This window comes from Anas acuta, chromosome 1 (assembly GCF_963932015.1).
Source record: "Anas acuta chromosome 1, bAnaAcu1.1, whole genome shotgun sequence".
NCBI lineage: Eukaryota > Metazoa > Chordata > Aves > Anseriformes > Anatidae > Anas > Anas acuta.
In genome coordinates this window covers 126897313-126920418 of record NC_088979.1, presented here as the reverse complement: position 1 = coordinate 126920418, position 23106 = coordinate 126897313, and positions in this window count along the sequence as shown.

Below are 23106 nucleotides of genomic sequence, written 5' to 3'. Positions count from 1 at the left end.
TCTCAGCGGAGAGATGCCCTGTGCCCTTGCAGCAGAGGGAACGGCTATGAGCACAGAACTAGAAGAGCTGGAGCTCTGAAAACACCTGCTGCCCCCCAACCCTTTTATGGGGAGGAGCACTGCAGGGAGGGACTGTCTGGTCCTCAGAATGAGGTGGTGTTTGGATCCCAGCAGATGAGAGGACCCCAAATCACAGGGAATGTAGTGGAAAGGATGTTGGGTGGCCCTGAAGGTCTCCTGCTCAAAAACACATGTGCTAGGCTGCAGCTTGAAGTAACTCTGTCTTTTCTTTCTCACGTAATCTGACCCCTTCTTAATTGCCCATTAAGCATAAAAGCTGAGGAAAGAGCTGAAGCCCCACAAAACCTGCACATGTGGACCTGAACATGCCTTGTTCCAAATGCTGGGAAAAATTAAAGGCATGAATTTTGTCTCTGTTGTAGCCAAAGAGTCCCTTTCAATCTCCTTTGAATCCCTTTGATGGAGACAACACACATGACTATGAGGGGATGGTGTCAGGTCCTAAACAGCTTCCATCTCCTGTTCTCCACCTAAAAAATCATCAGTGTCCCAGATAGTCTGGATCATGTCTTTCTCAACAGGCAGCATCAGCTACCTGGTAAAGTCTGTTCTGTAGTCCAGCAATCTCTGGTTCACAGCAAAGTCCAAGTGGTCCAAAAAAAGATTGTATCTGCATCTTTTTCTATGGATGACATGTATGCTGGGTCAAGGAAAGGAAGAATAATTTTGCTCTTAAAACCTCAGTAAGAGATTATAATATCTCTGTTATTATATATAGTAAGAGATTATAATATCTCTGATATGTTCTTAAGACATCCTTTTTTTTTTTTTTTTTTTTTTTTTGTTTACATTAAATGTCCATAATCCTGTTTGCGAAGTCTTCTCAAAGTATTCCAGTCATTGCCCAGTTACACTGCTGCTTCTGGATACTAGCATTTAATTTTTATTTATTTATTTATTTATGTCAATCAGAATGTGCCCAACTGAGAGGAGATAATACAGACAGGCTGTGTGGTGCACTGCCTAAAAAACTTCAAGGTCAGATCTACAAAACCACTAGAAGTTTGGATGAGGCTAGCTGGCTGCAGGTTCTGAAAGCGCAGTCAGACAGAATAGACTTTGTGCATCTGGGGTCAAATCAAGCAATTAACTTGGAGAGATCACATATGCCCCATGGGCAGTGTTCATCTGGCCAAGGCAAAGCTTAAAAATATCTACCCACCCACACATGCACCATAAGTTGGTGTATAAAACACCACAAGACCTAGGATTTCACGGCAAGATATGTGTTATATTCCTAAAGGGTTTCCTTCCTTAATACAAGGACACTCAGACAATCTGTGTGATCCTAGATTACTGTCCTGTTAATGTTTCAGTACAAGAATCTATACATTTGTAGTAAAGAAGATTGTTTCTATAGGTTCAGAAAGATATTAAAAAAGGAACAGATTAAAGGCATTGGGTCAAAGCAAACTAGTCAACAGCATTCTTATTCCCAGTTTACAGATTTTATATTTGGTTTCAATTCATTCTTTTTTTCTTTGTTTTTTTTTTGTTTGTTTGTTTTTAATTTAATTCATGAAGCATTAATCATCCCATTTCATAATTTTTCAATTAAAAAAAAATCAAATTATATTTGTATCAGATTTAGCCTATTTTTCAGATATTTTGAAGGAGATTCTGGGTTTATTGTAGACTGCTGTAGAACTATTTCTTGTTACCAGAGAAAGCTGCTTATGTACGTTAAAATGAAGGAGATGGGTCAGACTAGTCTGACCAATTACCCTTTTAATCAAAGATTTGCTCAGCTTTTTTTTTGTTATTATGTTTGCTCTTTTGTTTGCTTTTAATGAATTTGCAGTCAACAGGAAGTACATAACTGACAAAGTTTCAACATGCCTCTGCACATGCTTTGTTTCAGCAGAAGCTGGATTGCAACACAAGGCAGTACCAGCATGTTCCAGTGTAGATGGGGAAAAGAGTAGGGCTATTCATCCTTCTGCCCACTTTCCTTTTGGCTTTTCTGCCACAGGGAAATGGCAAGGATTTTTGATAGGAGTCAGCTATGCACACTGTGGTGTGGCTGTGCCATAAGGTGCCATGTGCACTGAGCAAATCAGTTTGTATCATTCAGAGATTCTTAACAGTGCTACTCACAGGAACACATTTGGCCAGGTTGACACAGACCCTCCTCCAGACATCTCAACACTTTTTCTCAGAAACTATGCAGGAGGTAAGAATCTTACAGTAGGACAATTTGTCTGAGCAGTCACCTTCACCCTGACTTGTACACAAATATCATATTTATCCCAATCTTTAAAAGAATTTGGCTTAAGTAGTATGCAATAGGTATAATATGAAATATTCTTTCTACAACATCCTTTATTAATAACTGTAATTATAACAGCAACCTGGGATATTTATGTTATTGCCCATATCCATACTGAAACCCTTTTAAGAACTTCCTGTATCCTCCTAGTCTCAAAAAATGTCCTCATATGATCTACAGATTTGCCAACATCATTGACGTCCTCCTAGTTTTTGCCTTGTTTTGTTCTCCAGATTGTTAGATTTTCTTACAATTATGATTGTTCACTTCCTGTTCTGTAAGGACTATTTTTGCATTTCTCACTGCATTAATTTCCAGTGAGGTTTCAGTAGATGGCATAGGGAACCTTCCCTCCTCTGCAAGGGGAAATGACAGGGACGGACTTCAGGAAATATGAATCATAGACTGGCTCAACACCTAGGGAAAACTAGGATCTGGAGGAGACAGGAGCAGTAGAATGGCTGTCAAAGCTGGGAAGCAAGTAAGGGGGAGGAAGAGATACAAGCATATGGGAAACTGCTAAGAAATTGGAGAGGGAAAAATTATTGAAGATCAAATGATGGAATAACAGGAAGGGAAGACTGAGAATTGAAATCAGAAGGCAGAGAACAATCTGGAGAAAGAGAAAGACATACATTTTTAGCATTTAAAATCAAGCTCTTACTGATAAGCTTTTACATCTACTGATGTATCAAATCTGTAAGGACAGACCGAAAAAAAAAAAAAAAAAAAAAAAAAAAAAAAGGATTGTTTCTTGAAAAGAATGAGATTTATTACATGTGGTACCTCAACAGTAAGCCTCAGAAACTCTACAAAAGGTCTTGATACCACATTCAGTATAGACACATCCCACCAAGTCGGGGGAAACTGTTTACTTTTAAAAGTATTAGGAATGAAAGAAAAATAAAAGATCACTCATCTCTATAACGCAGTGCAGCCTGGCTTTGTGTGACAGTTTCTTAAGCTGGATACTGTGAAAACTTGCCTGCAGGTCAAATGTTTAGGTTCTTTTTGAATCCACAGAACTAGTCAGAGCTAAATTCATAGTTTGTGAATGGGAGTTAGAATTGTACATTAGATGCACAGAAAGCCGTCATTGCAGAAGCTGTACAAATAATAAAAGCAACCTCCAAAAATGTCTTCCTACCCTTTCTACTCCCCAACAAGGAAAACCAGATACTTTCCATAAAACATGACATTTAAACTAATCACTAAATTTCCATCCAGAAATGCCAAGAAATTTTTGAGGCTGCCTTAGTTTTGACCACTGTCACTGGATATAGAATCAGAGTGAGCTAACACCAGACACACATAAAGCAAATAATGACACTCCATGTGGACATGGCAGTATATCGATGCTGTGCCAGCTCCTAGCACTACAGCACATATAGTAGAGGGTGTAGGCAGGTATGAACAAGTGTCCTAGCAGGGTCATGCTCCTGGAACATGGAAAATTATCTCACTCTTCTGGGAACTGATGATTAGGACTATTCTTTGCTTCTGAGGCAAGTAGCAGCCTCCTCAGTTCCTACTGAATTTCATTGCATAACAGCAGTGCTAAAAGTCCCTTGCTTCAACAGTGTCACACACTTTGTGAATGATGCTCAGAACAGCTACAGATTTTTATTTGCGTGTCCTTGTAAAGTTTGCTTAAGAAATTAAGATTAAATACTGCCTCAAGAATATTTATCCTTTCCAAATTGCCCACAGTTTTAAAATTAAAAATCCAGCTTTTAACGCCACCTGGAGAAGTCTCAGACCCTTCCCTTACATTGACATTTTTCTCATTATCCTCTCATAAGCATTTTGTGTTTAGCACTACACACATTCTACTATTAAAAATTAGATATATGAGATGAACTTCTCTGCCTGGTGGCCAGCCTTGAGGAAGAGATGTAGAGACTGAGAATTATCTGGGGATCTGAAAAGGTGATATATCAATGGAGCTATGCTCTGCCTTTTCTGGTACACACATGCTAGCCTAGCATGGCCATTAGAGAGGCAGGCCAATTTGATCTGCATCAGGATAAAGGCAGGAACTTGAGGGACACAAAGGACTGGAAGCAAGTTACTGCATGGAGCTGGAAGAGGAGCCCCTGTTTGCCCATTTAACTTCCATTAGTGCATAGGTACGAGTCTCTGGATGTGGCAGACGAGGGATGTGAAAAGACGAAAGAAGAGTCTCTGTGCAAGTTGTCTCTCCAAAGTTAGATAAACCAAGGCCTTTTAGCAAAGGCAGCATGAAGACCAGCACCGTGAAGAAACAGCAGTGAGTTGTAGTCATAGGTGACTTGAGGTGCAGCCTCACCTGAGTTGAGTACAGGGGGACAATCACTTCCCTAACCCTGCTGGTACATGGCTGTCTTGGCCATAGTGATCAGGAAATAGTGGAGTTCAAAACGTTTGGTGTAAGGACAAAAAATATCTGCAGTGTTGCCATCCTGGCATTTAAGGGACTTTTAAGCTTCTCAAGGAGTTATTTAGCAATGTCCCCCAGGAATCTGCTGTAGAGGTCCATGACAGTTGGTAACTTTAAAAAACAAACAAACAAACAAACAAAAAAAAACTTTTAAAAACCTAGGAGCAAGCAATCACATTGTTCTGCAAGTCAGGCAAGCAAAGCAGAGGACTGGCCTAGCTGAATGGGAAACTTTTCCTGGAACTCGGGTAGAAAAGGAAAATATATGACCTCTGGAATCAATATATGACCTCTGGAAGCAATGACTGGCTTCACAGAGAGTACAGAGCTGTAGCGAGAAAATGAGAAAAGCCAAAGCCCAACTTGAGTTGACACTGGCCATCATAGTGTCAGACAACAACAACAAGAAAGGCTTTTTCAAGTATGTCAACAGCAAGAGGTCAAAAGAAAATGTAGGACTTGGAGTGGATGGTCACCTAAGAAGTAAGGAGGAGGAAAAGGCAGAGATATGTAATGCCTTTTTTTGCCTCTGTATTTATTAGTAACAACATATCTTGGCCTTCCCAGACCTCAGAATTGGAGGACCATGTCTGGGAGAGAATTGACTTTACATCTGTGGTCACCGGAATTGTAAGGGAACGGCTATATCAGCTAAACATTCATAAGTCCATGGGGACTAAGGATGATTTAGCAGACATAGCTGGACCCCTCTCAGCAATTTTCCAAAGGTCAAGGTAGTCTGGGGTGGTCCCTCCTGACTGGAGGCTAGGCAATGTTACACCCATCTAGAAAAAGGGCACAAGAGAAGGAAGAGGCAAATACAGGCCTGTTAGGCTAACCTTAGATCCTGGAAAAGTTATGGAGAAGTTTATCCTGAGAGTTATTGAAAGGCGTTTAAAGAACAGAACAATTATCAGGCATAGTAAATGTTGGTTCATGAAGATAAAATCCTACCTTATTAATATGGTCTTCTTCTACAATAAGGTCACCTATTTGATGGATGAAGGGGAGACAGCAGCCATAATCATTCTGGATGTTAGTAAGGCCTTTGATACTGTTCGTCATAGCATCCTTCTGGACTAATTGTCCAACTGTGTGAAAAGCAGGTTCACACTCACTATGCTGTTTGATGAACTGGCTGAACGATAGAGCTCAAAAGGTCATAGTAAACGGGGTGACATCTGTGGCAGCTGGCTAGGTGGTCAATAGTGGTGTTCCCCAGGGTTCAATTCTAGGGCCAGTCATATTCAACATTTTTATCAATGATCTGAATGCAGGAATGGAATGCATCTTAAACAAGTCTGCTGATTATACTAAAGTGAGAGGTGCTATTGCTGAAGGGACAAGAGGCCTTGCAGAGGGTTCTAAATACAGTGTAACACTAGGCAATCATCAGTGGCATGAAGTTCAACAAAGGTAAATGCAAGGTGCTATATGCCAGTGGTCAGGCAGTTGGATTAGGTGATTTTTGAAGGTCCTTTCCAAATGAACTATTCTATTCTATTCTATTCTATTCTATTCTATTCTATTCTGTTCTGTTCTGTTCTGTTCTGTTCTGTTCTTAGTAACAAAGTAAATAGATTTATCTGATAAATAGGCTTCATTTTGCCATCCTGTTGTGCTTTATTGCCTCTGTTTTGCATTGCTATTCTCCCCCAGAAGGACACAAAACCTGATCATCTCCTTACACTTCTATGGAACCAGGACAATAAGTCACCAAGTCTTCAGCTGGAATCACAATGTTTAGCAACCCTGACTATTGGTCTGATAACTGCACATGCTGGCCCAATCTCAGGATATACACATGGTTTATTCACCTTGAGTGGGATTCAACTATTGTCTGGAATAAAAGAAATAAAAATAAAAAACTGGCCAAATATGGATGTAAGCATGTCATCTTTGATACCAGGCACTGGAGTTTCCTAGAAATTAATCCTCCATTAAAACAACAGATGGCTCCGTGTGTTCCAGGGGCTCAGAGCACACATAAGGAGGGGCTGTGTGACTGATGGATTTAGGAATGACAGGGTCTGCATAAACCTTAAGTTGGATTAATATAAGCTCACGCATGCCAGAAATGGTCTGTGGGGTTGACATTTCATGTCAGGTTTGTGGGGCCAGTCTTCCTTCAGCCCCACACAAAATTTTGTCATATGTAGGACATACTGAAGGGAAAAAGCGTAACCTGGCAGGCTTACAGACTGCACTTACAGCAGCAAATGAAACCCTTGATGTTTCATCCTTTAAATCCATGACAGCTACTTAATTAACAGGACTACAGTTCTTAGGACAAATACTGACCCTTCTTAAAGAAAGTTGTACAGGACATTTTGAAAAGCACCTCCCAGCAAACATTTAGTCTAAGTTTTCTGTGAGTTAGGTGAGGTACAACTGCAGAGACCAGTACAAGTAATGTCTGTATCTACAGAGCTAGGTGGGCTGATTTGAACACATCCCTTTCCTACCTGACTCTGTTAGGTGAACACATATTATTTCTTGTACAAAGCCATGATTTCCACAAACTTTTCATGACTAGATGTCTATGACTTACCCAGATGGGTTCACCACCCAAAGAGTATTTACAGAAGTTGTAAAGGGCTAATCAATTAAAAACTCTTCAAAGATCACAACAGCCCCTACTGTAGGCCATTACAATACTCTTTGCACACCCTTGAATAGTCTACACTTACACAGTTTTTAAATGACATGTACAAAACACATCAGTTCCATGAAATGAAATTCACTGAGTAAAAGTTACTCAAGCTCCAAAGATACATTGCTGAAGGAATAAAAATCCAGATATTCCACCTTGGGTCTTATAATTCAATAGAAGAGCCAGCAAGCTTGACAATTTTTGAAGCTGAGGCATAAAAAGCCCATGTACTTGTAGAAGGTTGTGTATGGGCCAACAGACTGCATACAAATTTCCCACCATTTGTACAGCTACTTACCTTCTGTTTCAGACCAACCTCATCAGAGGACAAAGGGATCACTATGTACGGAGAGGAGATCAGTGTCACTGCACGACAGTGTCAACAGCATGGTTCTACACCCAGGCAAGCACTTGTCAAGATCAATGAAGGTGGCAAAAGAAAGAATCCTCATAATAAATTTAAATCTACATGCAGAATGAAAGCAAATTGGTTCTAGATCTTTCTTCATCCGTTCTAAAAGCCGTAATGTTTGAATACTTGCACTTAGCATTGCTTTGAGAGAAACTCATAGCAAAAGGACCTTTAGGAAACTTCTCATGTGATAATGTTTAGCTGCAACTGTACATCATCACAAAGAGTACGAAGTTAGCCTTAGCTTTAATGTGCACAAGTGCAAATAGACTTACTGTCACTCCCTCTCCTCTTGTGCTCCACATGCTTATATGGCAGATAGAAGAAGGTGAGCAAGAATAACATTTTTTTCCCCATTAAGTGCTTTACTGTAAAACACAGAATCTACTTTCTTCTAGAGTTGATAAAGCAAAAACTTCCCCATGACACATTTTCACATGGCAAAACATGCACCTGCCCCACAGAGAACACCATTACACAGCAGCACTAGGTGGGCTTTTACAGCTGCTCATTGAGAGGCCGGCTGCCAAGAGGGGACCTGGCTGCAAGTACATATTTGTTGTAAGACACCAGAGCACTTAGGGTTTCATTCAAAGGATGGAAAGAGAGCGAGCTGTTCAGAACGTATCTGCTGACACTGCTCTGCGGCACAAAGCTGCCCTCAGCGCAAGCTGAAAGCCTTTGGGAGTTGTGTTTGTTAACAATGTTGCAGGATGCATGAGGTAGGGGAATATGATTGGCATGTTGGGCCAGGGAACTGCCATGCTGCTGTGACAAACTCACTCTGAGATGGTTTGCACCCACTTCTAAGATATGCTGAGCTGCCCCAGGAAGAACCAGATGCACACCATATATGCTGTCTACTGCCGTGGATACCCCACATTCTTGAAAGTTTGGGGGAGGCGGGGGGTAGGAGAAAAAAAAGGAGGGGGGAAGTGTAACCCATCAATTCATCAATTTGTTTAAAGACAAAACAAAACAAAACAAAAAATCCAAACTACCACAGAAGACAAATACTAGAGGCCATACAAGCACCACCAGAAAGTTAAAGTTAGTCATTCCTGAAGCTTGAAGAAAACTGAAAATAGAGGCAAAAATTAATCCATCTGATAAACTACCAGCAGTGTTTATTTTTATTTCAAAGCAACTTGCTAGTGGCAGAACACAGACTGTCCTGCTGGCTAAAGCCCACATATTTCAGCAGGAAAATAAGCTGTAGTTACCAAAGCAACCAAGTATGTCAGGACCTGAACTCTGCCATTTCCCCAGTCACACTGCAATTGGAACAGGGGGCTGGTGGATTTGGCCATGATACATGACAGCTGAACCGTCCTTTGTGCAGGTCAGGAACCTGTTTCTCTTTACACTGGATACCATCTGAAACTGACCATTGTGCTGTTTGTAGCTGAATGTTTTGGGATACTTGTAGTGCAGAGGACAGGTATGTCCCTTCTAAAACATACATATAGTTAATATAAACCCTGCTAATTGGATAGCAAAACATGCAGATATTTTCCTCTAAATGAAGGAAGAAGCTGAAGAGGATTTTAATTGGTCCACAGAGATTAGAGAGCATAGTTTTTATTTAACTGGTTATACAGACACTTCATAGTCTTCATAAACAGAAATCTCAAGCACTTCAGAATACTTACTATAACAAAAGCCACTCTAGAAGGTATATCAATGATTATCTGCTGTTCAATTCTTCCTTCACACTTGCAATTAAAAACAATATCAACAATAAAAAAGACATGCAATGTAGAAGGAATAGCAAAGCAAAGAAACTAACAGTTCAGAAGAAATCCAGAGGCTGGAAATGATTTGGATGAAGTATTTGGTGAATTATGTGTTACATTCAAAGAAATGAGATCCAAAATAATCTACTTCAGTCAAAAAGGAAGAAAAACAAACAAACAAACAGATAATACTCCAGTTATGAGTTACACAGCAGATATTGATTGCTACATTTATTGGCTTTTTGTTAGATTTTTTTCATGCTCACCCTTTCATTTTTTATCCTATCTTGTATGCATGGGTAAAGTTTCCAGTCAAAATGCAAAAATCCATTGCCATATCTTTCTTCGTATATCTCTTTAAGACTTATTCCTGTTCTATTGTTATTAGAGAAGGGACAGACAGCTGGTGTACCATGACTACAGTTCATTATACTAATCTTAATCATTTCACAGCTACTGTGCACCCCTCCTGTCAGTTTGTCTCTCATTGCACATCCACACTACAAGAGCTCTGGGGCAAGGAATATTTATTATCATATACGATCACGCAGGCTAGCGCAGTGGAGCTCTATAGCCTGACATATCTTGATGCTATCAGATAAACAAGTAAATCATTAGACACAGCTTTTGTCACTACCATTAAATCATCTGGAAGAGTTGGATTTCCAAGTAAGAACACAGCAGCACAATTCTGCTGTTGTCATCTGCTATTTTTGTTTGCATGGAGTGCTCTGCACTAATACATCAGAGGCACAGATGTTCTGCTGTTTTCAGCAGAGTCAGCCCTCACAATCCAAGAGCAAGTATTAGTAAACAAATAATGTGTGGCATTTATTAATTTGTTTATATGCCAGGGTCTCTTACAGAAGCTTAAAATACACACAAAGAAGATTTTTAAATAAAAGAAGCAAAAATAAAAATAAAAATAAAAATAAAAATAAAAATAAAAATAAAAATAATAAAAATAAAAATAATAAAAATAAAAATATAAAAATAAAAATAAAGGGGACGGACTTTGAGGTAAGACCAGGAATTCAAACCCTGTAGGAAAGTTAAATGTTTTCAAGTTCCAATTTAAAAGGTTTAACTTAAAACCACCTTCACAGCTTCCAGATTTTGTGGCTAGCAGCTTCAGCCTGACCTCTTCCCTCAGCTCAGACTCATGTTTGCAAAGGGAGAATTTGCCCTGAAGTTAGTTTTATTAGCTGTAAGCCACTCAGCAGCTCCTGTGCAGTGGCTGTAATCTGCTCTGTTTGTCTGACTAAGGGACAGTTTGCTCAGATAGAGAGCCATCCATTTGCTTTAAAATTGCTGAGAAACTACATCCAAGTTTTCCACAACTCAGTGTTTCAAAAGAGACCAAGACTCTCAGCCATCCATCACATGATTAGACTCTTTCCCTGATGATACTAATGTCCAATGCACTACTAAGGAAGAGGTAACTAGCAGCCTGGTTTAACATGGTGCCGTTCTGAGGAAAGGGAGTAGCAGATGCTTCCATTCACTTTAATAGGAACTGAAGGCACAATCCGACAGTGAAGCTTTACAGCTGTGACTCACCCTCTCCCTGGAGCACCATCATCAGCTCTCCAGGAAAAGCCAAAGCTGTCTGATCATGGTTAAAGGAGCAGTGGATTTACAGCACAGTCCAACGCATGGTGCAGTTGGACACAGTTTACACAACAGCCTGGGATTAGCATCTGGTCAAAATTCAACCTATGGAACTGAGACCCACAAGTAGTCTGCCCCACCAAATTATTTGCTTTCCACATTGTTAGTTAATTAAGGGGTTAGAGGCAAATTACTGCCAGAATCTAATCCATAACAGTGATAGCATACTTGAAACACCTTGTAATGAGTGCAGTGTCTTTAAAATTGTTCTCATTTTAAAATGTACAACTGTCATTCTGTGGAGGACTAGAAAACCAGACCCTTCGGGTATCAGGGTTTTCAGAAACACAAAGCTTTCGTTCCATTTGCACTTTACTCATTAGAAGAACCATTCTGCAATGTAATAACCTTTCACCTACACACCCACTTTCTATTGCCAGATCTTGAAAAAGCACCAGCAGGGTTAATTTTTTTATTTTTATTTATTTATTTATTTTTAATGTTAAACAATATGTGTAATCTTGTTGTGCCCAAATTGAACCAAGTGAGGAAAATATGAGTGAGTTTGTGGGGTCATCCAGTTCATGAGTTTAAAATATAATTTTATTTAAAAGGCGAAGACACACCAAAGGTCTGGGCTATGCCTTCACTGTGAACAGGGCAGTTCACAGCCCCTGTGCTGTGACCATACCACAGAGTAAGTCGTGACTCACTGTCACAGATCCTTCGTATTTTTGTTTCCCAATGGACTGACTTTTCTGTTTCAGCTTGTTCTGCCAGTGTGAAATCATGCTGAAAAAGCACAAGTATACCAAAGCCCAACTATTCTTTTTATTCAAGTTAGCCCCCCCAACTATTCTTTTTATTCAAGTTAGCCTTTATCCATCACAATCCACCTTCAAATGGATGTGAATATATTCACATTGTGGGGTCTTCTGTCCTATCTTTACAATGACTCTAGTGCAGAGGATCACTTTGTGTCCCAGTAAAAAGCCAAATAAGCACAGAGCATGGGGAACATCTTTTTCAGCACTAGGGATTCAGAACACAGGTTAGATGTGTCAGAAGTAGTCACATCCTCTGATGTGCAAAAGGAGCCACAGCATTTGCTGGGTGGACGTTCCAACCAGGATTACTCATTGTTCAGAAACCAGAGATAGGGTAGGTAAGGGAGGCTTCTTAAGGACAATGGGGACAAGTGTGGTACCTCATCTAGCCAGATGATAAAACAAGCACCATTTGACCTAAGATGAAATTTTCAGAAGGACGATTTGGGCATGCACAATGATAGAAGTAACCACAGCAAGTGCTAAATTTTTAGCCATTTTCACATCTGTGGTTGGCCTTTCTCAATCTTGTGCTGGTGGGTGATTTCCAATACTTGTACAATTTCTTCATAATATTTTTAGTTCAGCTCCATTTAACACTTTGACTATCCAGATTATTCTACCATTCTGTTCTTCTCATCCTTTTTTCTCAGTGTTTCTTTTCATCCTCTCAAAAGCAGCACAGCTGTTTATCATAACACAAACATGCTATTTCCTACCAACATATTCCATTCAGTCTCTGCATGATCTGCATACTAAGTAGTTTGAGGACCCAATCTTCCTAGTTGTCCTCTGCGGAGATAGGAGGAATACTATCCCCAAAGTACCATTCAGACCCACCTGAGTACAGAACTGCCTCTGCCCATGTCCATCTCTCCCAGGTATAAAGCCTGAGGGTAGTAATCAGGGAGCAACAGGAACAGAGTTGTTCCACAAAGGAAAGTCAACCAGGAACCAAAGGTGACCATGGCACAGGCAGATGTAGAGCCCTCACTGACCAGAGCACTGTCCCACAGAGCCTAAGCAGGGCAAGCAGGGCAGGAGGGTGACAGCAACAAGTTCCCCTGACAGTACAGTGATCATCAGACAAAGTAAACAAAGTCCAAGATCAGTCCCGAAAACCCACCTGGTAGGACAGGGCTGGGTACTGGCACATCTACAGCATACTGGAGGCCTTGGCTGGTTGCACAAACCTGAGCCTACATGGAGCTCTTGGGGCAAGCAGAGGGCATGGCTGGAGGCTCCTGGTCAGGCTGTCCAGGGAAAGTAGGGCCAATTTGTGTGCTCAGGGCCCTGACAACCAATCACCTCAGCTGGGTACCCAGAGGTAGGTCCTGTAAATATAAGCCTGAGTGACTTGCTATTCTTCAGTGAAACATCATTCAGAGCTGTCACTTCATGATTGCGAACACTACACAGAGCAAAGAAGTGTCAGGGCCTGGGACACCTCCACTTGACCAGAGTTTGGCTGGCTGCAGCTGCATGGTGGTTACCTCTGTGCCCTGCCTTGTACCTCCTGTCCCTCATTCTCTGACTTGACCTTCTGGCTTGATCTCAGACATGCCTCATCACTACAGACCTTCTGGGTGATCACACCTATCATTACAGGTCTTCTTTGACTTTGATTACTTCTGGAGTTCTGGAAATTCCCTAGCAAAGGTAAATGCTCCCAAAATGTCAAATTCTACCCTCAGTTATGCCACCCATCTGTTCACATAGACACACACATCACAGATACATTTCTAGGAAGCTGCACACAATAAAGTCATTCATATAGGTTATCTTCTTATATAGAATATAATACAATATCACACCTTAGGGGAACTGTGACCCTAAAGGAGTAAGCTCCTGTGTGAAGAAGTCTACATATTAAGGAGACAACTCATTTCTTCCCTTCCTTTTTGTAATTAGATTTTGCCCACAAACCAAAGAACTTCTTAGAGGATGATGATAATATTTTTTTTCCTTCTTCTTCTCCCCCCCCCTTTTTTTTTTTCAGTTCATGGTGTTGTGGTTCCGCTCGAGTGGGCAGCCGAGCTCCACCACAGCCGCTCTCTCACTCCCCCTCCTCAAAGAGGAATGGGGAGAAAATATGTGAAAAGGGCTCAAGGATTGAGATAAGGACGAGAAAATCATGCAATAATTATTGTAAAGGGCAAAACAGACTCAGCATAAGAAGATAGTAAGATTTATTGCTCATTACTAACAAGCTAGAGAAGTGAGAAACAAAGGAAAGAAACCAAAAGCACCTTCCTCCCCATCCACCCTCTTCCACCTCCTCCCCCCGAGCGGCGCAGGGGAACGGGGGAATGGGGGTTATGGTCAGTCTACAGCACTTCTTCTCTGCCGCTCCTTCTCGGTCACTCTCGTCCCCTGTGCTGTGGGGTCCCACCCACGGGATGCAGTCCTTGATGAACTGATCCGGCGTGGGCTTCCCACAGGCAGCAGCTCTTCCAGAACTGCTCCAGATATGTGTCCGTACCACGGGGTCCAATACCTCAGGAGAAAACTGCTCCAACCTGGCTCCCCTACGGGCAGCAGCTCCTGCCAGGTCACCTGCTTCTGTGTGGTCTCCTCTCCACGGGCTACAGGTCCGGCCCGGAATCTGCTCCGGCAGGGGTCTTCCACAGGCGGCAGCCTCCGTCGGTGCAGGGCCACCTGCTCCACCGTGGTCTCCTCCACGGGCTGCAGCGTGGAACCCTGCTCCACCGTGGTACTCCATGGGCTGCAGGGGGACATCCTGCTTCACCATGGGCCTCACCACAGGCCGCAGGGGACTTCTGCTCCGGTGCCTGGAGCACCTCTCCCCCTCCTTCTACACTGACCTTGGCACCTGCAAGGCTGTTTCTCACTGCTCTCACTCTCCCAGCTGCTGTGTGGCACAGCGTTTTTTTCCCTGTCTTAAATATGCTCTCACAGTGGAGCAAAACAACATCGCTTATTGGCTCAGCTCTGAAAAACAATGGGGCCCTTCCCAAACATGGGGCAGCTTCTAGATCCTTCTCACAGAAACCACCCCTATGGCCCCCTGCTACCAAAACCTTGCCACGTAAACCCACTACACACGGATATTTAAATTACACTTCCATTCATTTTGAGATAGAGTGGTGTTCACAGATAAAAGGAATCTGATTCCAGTAAAACCATCATTAAATTTGGCTCATCTAGGTTTCCCTCTAAAGTGGACAGCAAATTTACAGATGATAAAAGACTTCGGGTGATGGATTATAAAAGATGTAATTGACACAGAACAAGAAGCCACTGAAAATGATTTCTTTGAATGTGCTGCAAGGAAACTGCTGAGGGAGAAAAGTCAGACCGTTAGCTATGTCTATCTGTCTATCTAGAGCTATTCTGTCCTCACTCTGGGTGACTGGGACCCAGAAAGAAGGAGGAGAATGGGACATGTAAACAACTGGTTAAGGGGGTGGTGTCTGGACCAAGGATTTGGGTATTTCAATCTTGGGCATCCCTCTGAGAAGCTGCGTATGTGGGCTGCTGACCGACTTCAACTCAGCAAGTGGGGCACAAGTGTGTTGGGGAGCAAGCTCTCTGGGCTGATTACCAGAGCTTTAAACTAGGTTTGACGGGGGGAGGGAGGGGAGCTAAAAGTGACAGAGAAGGGATGGGGGAAGTTGTCACTGCTGTCACTGTTGAAGACAGTAGGGAAAAACCTCTGAGTTGTCCCATAGGATCGTCTGAGGGCTCCTCAGAGAAGATAATGATCCTGATACCCCATCCGGAATCTTCTTCTTGCATCCTTCCAGGGGCAACAGTGCCTGCTGCTTCCTTAAAGTGCCTATATACTAATACATGGAGCATGGGAAATAAGCAGGATGAGCTTAAGATCTGTGTTTGGTCATGATCTCATTGCAATCACAAAGATGTGGCGGGACAGCTTGCATGACTGGAATGCTGTCTTGGAGGACTATGTGCTTTTTAGGAAAGACAGGCTGGGAAAGCAATGGGGTGGGGTTGCCCTTTATGTGAGGGAGCAATTAGAGTGTACCCAACTCCACTTGGGGGAGGGTGATGGACAAGTGGAGAGCTTGTGGGTGAGAACTAAGGGGTGGGCTGGTATGGGGGACACTGTTGTGGGGGTGTACTACAGGTTATCAGATCAGGAGGAGGAAGTCAATGAGGCCTTCTACAAGCAGCTGGTAGTAGCCTCTCAGTCATGGGCGCTGCTTCTCATGAGGACTTCAATTTTCCAGACATCTGTTGGGTAATTAACTCGTCCAGGCACACTCAGTCCAAACGGTTCCTGCAATGCGTTGAAGACAACTTTCTGACGCAGATGGTGGAGGAGCCGAAGAGGAGGGGGGTACTCCTGGACCTTGTCCTTACCAACAGGGATGGGCTAGTTAGGGATGTGAAGGTTGGGTGCAGCTTGGGATGAAGTGACCATGAGATGGTGGAGTTCAACATGGAACTTGGTGGAAGAAGTAAGGTTATAAGCAGGATTGCTACCCTGGACTTTCAGAGAGCCAACTTTGACCTCTTCCAGGACCTGCTTAGGAGTATCTCATGGGCTAGGTTGCTAGAAGGTAAGGGTGCATGTGAGAGCTGGGCTACATTTAAACAGCATTTCTTCCAAGCTCAGGATTGGTACATCCCTAAGAGTAGGAAACTGGGGAAGTGGGGCAGGAAACCTGCATGGATGAGCACGGAGCTCATCGACAAGATCAAAAGGAAGAGGAAGGTTTTTTAAATGTGGAAAAAGGACCTGTCCTCTTGGGAGGAGTATAGAAGGGTTGTCAGGGCCTGCAGGGACGTGACAAGGAAAGCTAAAACACACCTAGAGATGAGGCTTTGAAATGAGATAAAAGATAATAAGAAAGGGTTTTTTTAAGTATGTAAACAGTAAAAAGAAGACTAGGAATAATGTGGGTCCCTTGCTGAATGAGGGGTGTGTCCTGGTAAGAACTTCTTCACAGTGAGAGTGACGGAGCACTGGAACAGGCTGCCCAGGGAGGTTGTAGGGGTTGTGAATATCTTCTCTGAAGATATTCAAGGCCCGTCCGGATGCCTACCTGGGCAGCCTGCTCTAAGGAACCTGCTTTGGCAGGGAGGTAAGATCTGATGATCTTTCGAGGTCTCTTCCAACCACTTCAATTCTGTCATTCTGTGATTATATTTTCAAATCTGTGTTTGTCAAAGTCTATGAGCACATGCTATGTTCAAGACAGTGCTGAGAGAGGAAGAAAATAAATTTAAATGGACAGATTCTGTCTCATTTATGGCTCATCTCTTCCACATTTTTTTCTCAAAACCAAGCAGGTCCTGAGTGTGCAGGGCAGATAAAAGGTCTTCAAGCAAATAGTAACTATTAACTTCTATTGACTGGAAGTCTGCTTCCAGTTTATCAAGCAATCATACACTTAGTTATGGTAGAAATAATTGCCAGAGGGAGATCTAAACATTTTGTCAGATCCTGAAAGGAATCAATATGACTGAGGTCTGTGAAAGAGAAAACAAACAAACAAAACAAAAGAAAATAAACATTAATTCAGCTCATTCAACATTCTGCAACCTGTAGTACATGAAACTGTGACAAATCAGAGCACAAACATGGGCTGAGTTGCACACTAATGAGTGGCACAACGAAGAAAAACCAAGAAGAACGCAACTTTTCAAAATAAGCAAATGCAATTGTGTTTTAACTTTACACTGCTCCTGAAGCTTCAGGCTATTCTTTTCATACTACAGTGAGCACATTGTTAGGGAGCTCATCTGTGGGGCAGAGAAAATAATCTATCTATATGACCACCATGGATATGATTCAGTCTTTGGGACCAAGTCTGAAAGAAATGTACTGATTTTTCCAAACATTATTAGATAGTTCTATACTCAAGATTTGGCCCCCCTCCAAGGTCTAAAATAAATAATGATTATCATCTCAGGGCTAGTGCATGAACTTCCATACAGCATGTTTTTGAAATGTATTTCTTCAAAATTTTGCCAGAATGTCTATGAAAGAGATTTCTATAACTCCTTTTAGGAAGAGAGTGTTCAAGTGGAGATTCTTGGAGGAACTCTTAGTTTAGTAGCTCCTTTATAAAATAGTCTGTGACACATTCATGTGACATTTCTGTGACAAGCCCAAGTACAAATACAGGCTGGGTGGAGAACATACTAAGAGCAGCTCTAAGGAGAAAGCCCTGGGGGTGCTGGTTGATGAGAAGTTCAACATGAGCTGGCAACATGTGTTTGCAGCCCAGAAAGCCAGCCATATCCTGGGCTTCATCAAAAGGAGCATGGCCAGCATGACATGCTCAAGGGAGGCGATTCTTCCCCTCTACTCTCAGATGATCAAGGGGCTGGAGCACCTCTCCTTTGAAGACAGGCTGAGTGAGTTGGGGTTGTTTAGCCTGGAGAAGCTAAGGCTCCAGGGACACCTTATAGCTGCCTTCCAGTGCCTATAGGGAGCCTACAGGAAAGCAGGAGAGGGACTCTCTTTCAGGGATTGTAGTGACAAGACAAGGGGCAATGGCTTTAAACTAAAAGAGGGTAGATTTAGATTAGATATAAGGAAAAAACTCTTTATTATGAGGGTAGTAAGGCACTGGAACAGGTTGCCCAGAGAAGATGTGGATGCCCCATCTCCGGAGGTATTTAAGGCCAGGTTTGATGGGACTTTGAGCAACCTGGTCTAATGGAAGGTGTCCCTGCCCATGTCAGAGGGCTTGGAAGTAGATTATCTTTAAAGTCCATTCCAACCTAAGCTGCTATATGATACTATGCTCTATTAGAAATGATTTCCCTCTATTTCTTTGCAGAAAGGAGTTGTCTATCAGAGTGCTGCATGAGTAGTTTTGGTTTGTACCATGAAACACTACTTTCTTTAAGGTGTGAACTGATTACAAATGATCTGTCGTCTCTTGCTGTTGCTGAGAAACCTCATGCAACTTACAAAATCATAACCTAATAAAAAGTGCTCTACATCAAGATGAAGCCTAATGTAATGTAACGAAAAATGCTGTTTTGTAAATACTAGGTCTCTAGTATGAAGATATTGAAGACATCTCGTCAAAGACATTGAAGACATCTTGTTGAAGATGTTTCATGTTATCACAATTCATAGGTCTAACAGCCTATATCAGATTACAGGACGAACCCTTGTGGAAAGAGGATATAAATTCCACATCCACTGCAGACTTATTTGTGGACCCTTAACCAAGCAATGTTACAATGTGACTTCTCTAGGACATTTCTTGGGGTTGGAACTTCCTAAATACAAAGCGTGGTAATGTAGTTAAAAAATAAAAATACATCAAATACCCTTTGGTCTTTCCCCTGAGCAACATCATATGATCTTTTTGGACTTGCAGTCATGTGATTTGAGATTGTTTCAGCTATTGGAATGGGCACAGTAATAGTCTGATCTAGCCAGTCTGAAGCTCTAATGATAGCAAACTGAACATGTTTTCAAGTGTGCATACTTGGAAGGTATTTCTCAGACTTAATTTTTATTAAAAATTGGGTAAAAAAATCAAAGCAAGAAGCTTTTATATTCTTATTCTAAATGAGCACTCTAAAATTCCAGGTATAAATTTTTTTCAGCCTAAATACTGAAAATTTCAATGTAAATTAAATTTCTAGTAGTTAAATTTGAATTTACAATGCATTTTTATAATAACAGTGCTTATAAATTTTAAATGAATAAATAAGTATATAAGCTCAAACACAATAATTGATATACATATATTTCCTACCTACTACAATAGCTGTGTAGTCCCAGTGAGTGGAGATGCCAGAAGTTGGAGAAAGGTCTTTCTCCTGTGCAGCCACAATGTTCTGTAATTTTTACCATCCTGGATGTGAAATTACTCCACAGATACCTACATTTTAAAGTTTTCCTTAAGTATTTCATTTGTTCATGTTTTTTTTTTTTTTTTTTTTTTTTTTTTTTTTTCCTAATGCTATGTAAAAGCTTGTTCACCTCTGCCTTCCACTAGAACAGCAATTTCCCTAGAAATCTTTTAAATATCCATGGCATCGTGCCAGGTCACATCAAGTCATTCAGGCTTTCAAGACATAACATAAGCCTACACAATGTGACATGCTTGCTGCACCATGTCACAAATTTTCAGAGATATTACAGTTTTTATAAAAATGAATGTAGAAGTTGCCATGGTTGCAAACACTCTTTATTCTGTTCAGATTTGAAACATTTTTAAATATAGAGGACTAAACCACTCTTTCCTTTCCAGCAGTAACACAGTAAGTGTTTCAAATGTGCTTGTTGTCAAGGTTTACGTATGAAGAAACCTCCAGCAGATGCCTTTCTTTTTTTTTTTTTTTTTTTTTTTTTTATCCATCTGTAGTTTCTGTCCTTGGAATAACCATAACATGTGAAGAAAGGCATTTTGTTGTTTTGTAAACAGTAACTTAGAGAACTATTAAGAACTACTTCTCAGCTGTTGGTTAGGGGGAGCTCAGTTTATATATACAGACAACTTATACAGACAGCTTCCTGTGAAGCACAAGGTGTGTGTGGGTTAGAAAAGAACAGTGTCTGAAGAAGGGAGCAGTTCCCCATGAATATCAGTTGTCATTCTTGCTTAGTAATTCTGAATTTCATGGTAGTTCTCATTCTTTCCTTAGAGTTAATCACAGAGACATCAAGGTGGAGAAACTTACCAGGAAACCATATGATTGCTCCTCTGGTGAGCAGCATGGCAAGTAAGTTTCACTTCTTGCCATAATACTAGTGGGGATTTGCTTGTTTCAATGAAAGCATTTCATCTGCCTCTGCAGGTTCTAATGATGGTGTATTTTAATTCCTATAAATAAGCAAAAAAGATTAAAATACTTTACTAGTGTAAAATATCAACTGTGAATCTATTTGCCCTCCCACATGTATGCAAGGCACTTAGCTGAATGTAGGTATCAGCATGTTTGTTCAAATCTGGTGTTCTTGTAGTTCAGACTTCTGTCTCTGACAATATCCAGAACTGAGTGGCCTGAGGGAACAGGAAAAACTTTGAGGGAGAAAGAAATAGGCTATCATTCATCACTTGTCTTCTGGACACCTCACTATTAGGCTAACACTGATCTCTTCTAAGGAGAGAAATTGAAGCCTTTGATTTAATATACTGGGAGGGAATCTCCTTTATTTAATTTAGTTTGTATGCTGCAGTTTCTCCCTCTTGCTTCCTCCTAATTTCTTTTTCCTTTATCTTTTCTGAAGGCAGAAGGTTTCTATTTTTTTTTTTTTCTTGCGTTCTCCGCTAGAAAGTTCCAAAGGCTGACACTATCCAAGAAAGCATGCATTACTCTGTTCTGAGCTTGTGGCTACATGTTAGGGCTCAAAGGGGGAACAGTTACATCAGTTACATCACATGACAAATTGTAGTGAAAGCCGAGCAGCATGATATGACATCTCATTCTTGGCCTCAGTGTTCTGGTTGAAGGCAAGTCTTTAGGTTTTGCTTCCTTATATATGTAGTAAACAAATCATAAAATCACAAAAACTTACCCTGGAGGTGGGAAAGTAATTGTTTATTCAATTTTCTGTAAATGGGAAGGATCTGTGAAAATGGTGTGTATCATCTCACTTAGTCTAACAATATGATTCCTAATGAAACTGTAGTATGCCCTCACAACAAGCTGAGGTGGCTTCTAAGATGCTGTGGAAACAGTCTCTTCTAGGAGAGAAGTACACAATGGAAGATACCAGGCAAAATCTAATTAGTTCTTCCCCTGGCTACAACACCTTCTTGCTGTCATGTTACAGGAATGCAAGTTAGCAGAAAAACATTGGGAATAAGTGACGTGAGGGTTACATACATTTGAGAACCAGGTGTGGAGAGACAGTTGCTGGTATCTTCACTTTTTTGATTGCTAGAGCAGGGATATATTTGGGATAATCTTCCCTATGGAACACATTGTGTCTGGTCTTATTATGTTGAAAGGAAGAATTTATTTATCTGTTGCCTTCCTAATTTTTAATCACTTTTGATTACTTGTATATATTTTTAATTTATTTAAGGGTTGTATTATTGCAAAAATTCTCTTAGTTTTAGCTAAAATACATCACTTTATGCCATGTTCTCTTTTCCTGCTCTCTTTGTAATAATTTTTAATATTTTCCAAAAGTACTGAATGGAAAGTTTGTTGGAATTTGACCAGATGACTTAATACATTTTGACATAATTATCTAATATCCATATGATGTATATGCAAAATACAGGAATTTCAAAAAATTTGAATTTTACTGTCCTTTTACTCTGGCAATTTTATACAGGCTACAATTTAAGGGCTCCTCACTTAAACCAAAAATCCTCAAACATGCCTACCCCAACAACTTGAAATGCTTTATTTTACTGTTAGCAAAATTGCTAGGACTAATTACTAGGAAAGTAGCAGTTGAAGGAATTAAAGAGCTTGAAGGACAAGTATTAATAGAAAAACATCTATATTAGGATCCTTTTTTCTGTTCTTCTTCATTGCCATAATAAAAAGGAACATATTTTAGTGATTAAAATATTAAAAAAAAATGTCCTTCTCAAACAAACTTATAAATGTTGATCAGTGCAGAGGAGATAAACCTACTATGTGGACAACAGAACTATGCCAGACTTGCATAATTTTATATACCAAGAGTCAATGTGCAATCTGAGCACTGAAGCTCTCATTTAACTTTATTTTAATATTTTTTTCCTGTGTATTTTATTCAGTGGTTCCTTCCCATACTTAGTTTCTGTAAATTTCTGTGACTAATCCATTTCTGAGCCAGTTCTTTTTGTAGATAAACCTAATTCCCTGGTTGAACAAGACTTTGAATCAATGGGGAACAATGCCATCTGAAAGCAGGCTGGAGAAAGTGATTCAAGTAACTAATTTACAATGGCAGAGAGGGATAGAATCACAGAACTGAAGGGGCAGGAAAAGACCTCGAAAGATCATTGGATCTAACCCCCCTGCCAAATCAGGTTCCTTAGAGCAGGCTGCACAGGCAGGCATCCAGAAAAGCCTTGAACATCACCAGAGAAGGAGACTCCACAACCTCCCTGGGCAGCCTGTTCCAGTGCTCCTTCACCCTCACTGTGAAATTCTTTCGCATGTTGGTGTGGTACTCCCTGTGCTCTATCTT